The sequence below is a fragment of the Cryptomeria japonica genome, unplaced genomic scaffold (genome assembly GCF_030272615.1).
Source record: "Cryptomeria japonica unplaced genomic scaffold, Sugi_1.0 HiC_scaffold_334, whole genome shotgun sequence".
Taxonomy (NCBI): domain Eukaryota; kingdom Viridiplantae; phylum Streptophyta; class Pinopsida; order Cupressales; family Cupressaceae; genus Cryptomeria; species Cryptomeria japonica.
Genome location: NW_026729156.1, coordinates 65,001 through 67,433, shown reverse-complemented (window position 1 = coordinate 67,433; position 2,433 = coordinate 65,001).

Here is a 2,433-nt window from a genome sequence, read left to right as displayed (position 1 = left end):
TTTTTAGTTTTTCGCCGGGCGTCGCAATGCTATTTGAATAAACCTTTTGCCCGTTTGCGTTCTCGTCGGGGCCGGGCCGGGCCGGGGTGCGCTGCCCGCACTACCGCGCGCGCGGGGGCGACACCGAGCGCGCACCCGAGGCGCCCCGAGCACACAGGCCACGGTGCAACCCGGGCGTTGTGCGCGCACCCCGGTGCGCCCGAGGTGCTGCGCGCGCACCCAGGTGAAATCGGTGTGCACCTCGGCCAGTGCGCGCTCGGTCGAGTCGCGCACGTTGGCCAAGGTGCACGGTGATGTTTCTTACTCTAAGGTTCCGCACCAGACGCCCGGAACAGGTGAGCGAAGCTGGGCGGGGCCGGGTGCGCGGCCGGGGCAGGTGCACGCAGCTGGAGAGAGCTTTGGAGCACACTTCGGAGCGCACCAATGATGCGCTCCATTCAAAAGTTTCCTGAAAAGGCAAAAAAAGTTGAGATTATAGAATTTCCCACTTGAGAGATTGTAAAAAAAAAAAATTTAAAATGAAGGAAACGCGGGTGCCAAGGTGTGCGCAGCCCAGCCAAGGTGTGCGCACCAAGGCGCCCACCCTGGCGAAGGTGCACGCAAGGTGCGCACCCGAGGCAAACCGGACAATTAACCCAACTTTCGACTTCGCGCGCACCTTGGAGCGCACTTCGGAGCGCTCCTTGGTGCGCACCAATCTTGGGCACCTCGGAGTGCACCATGGCGCCCACCAAGGTGCGCACCCGGGGCAAACCGAGCTCCGACTTCGTGCGCACCTTGGAGCGCACGAAAGGTGCGCACCATGGCGCCCACCAAGGTGCGCAGCCCAGCCAAGGCGTGCGCATCAAGGTGCGCACCCTGGCGAAGGTGCGCACCCGGGGCAAACCGAGCTCCGACTTCGTGCGCACCTTGGAGCGCACAAAAGGTGCGCAACCCAGCCAAGGTGTGCGCACCCCGGTCAAACCGAGCTCCGAATCGTGCGCACCAGAGGTGCACGCCATCGTGCGCACCTTGGAGCACACTTCGGAGCCCTCCTTGGTGCGCGCCGATGTTGCGCACCTCGGAGCGCACCCGGGGAAAACAATGCAATTAACCCGACTTTCGACTTCGTGGGCACCTCGGAGCGCTCTCGGGTTCGCACCTCGGAGCACACCGAGGTGCGCACCTTTGATGCGCTGCCTTCACCAATTTCCAGAAAAGGCAAGAAAACATTGAGAAGGTGTGCGCACCGAGGTGCCCACCCTGGCGAAGGTGCACGCGAGGTGCGCACCCGGGGCAAACCGGGCTCCGACTTCGTGCACGCCGCACCTTGGAGCACACTTCGGAGCGCTCCTTGGTGCGCACCAGGGCGCGCAACCCAGCCGAGGTGCCCACCCCGGCGAAGGTGCACGCGAGGTGCGCACCCGGGGCAAACCGGGCTCCGACTTCGTGCACGCCATGGTGCCCACCGCGGCGAAGGTGCACGCGAGGTGCGCACCCGGGGCAAACCGGGCTCCGACTTCGTGCACGCCGCACCTTGGAGCACACTTCGGAGCGCTCCTTGGTGCGCACCATGGTGCCCACCAGGGCGCGCAACCCCGCCGAAGGTGCACGCGAGGTGCGCACCCGGGGCAAACCGGGCTCCGACTTCGTGCACGCCGCACCTTGGAGCACACTTCGGAGCGCTCCTTGGTGCGCACCATGGTGCCCACCAGGGCGCGCAACCCCGCCGAAGGTGCACGCGAGGTGCGCACCCGGGGCAAACCGGGCTCCGACTTCGTGCACGCCATGGTGCGCACCGCGGCGAAGGTGCGCACCCGGGGCAAACCGGGCTCCGACTTCGTGCACGCCGCACCTTGGAGCACACTTCGGAGCGCTCCTTGGTGCGCACCAGGGCGCGCAACCCAGCCGAGGTGCCCACCCCGGCGAAGGTGCACGCGAGGTGCGTACCCGGGGCAAACCGGGCTCCGACTTCGTGCACGCCGCACCTTGGAGCACACTTCGGAGCGCTCCTTGGTGCGCACCATGGTGCCCACCAGGCCGCGCAACCCAGCCAAGGTGTGCGCACCAAGGTGCACGCGAGGTGCGCACCCGGGGCAAACCGGGGTCCGACTTCGTGCACGCCGCACCTTGGAGCACACATCGGGGCGCTCCCGGGTTCGCACCGGCGTTGCGCACCGTGGTGGGCACCTCGGAGCACACCAAGGTGGGCAGCGAGGTGCGCACCTTTGATGCGATGCCTTCACTAATTTCCATAAAAGGCAAAAAAAAAACGAGATTTTAAAATTTCCGTTTTGAAAGATAGTGAGAAAAAGGGAATGCTGGTGCCATCTTGAGCCCGCCCTGGTGCGCAGCCCAGCCAAGGTGTGCGCACCAAGGTGCCCACCCTGGCGAAGGTGCGCGCCCGGGCAATTAACCCAACTTCCAACTTCGCGCGCGCCAGGGTGGGAGCGC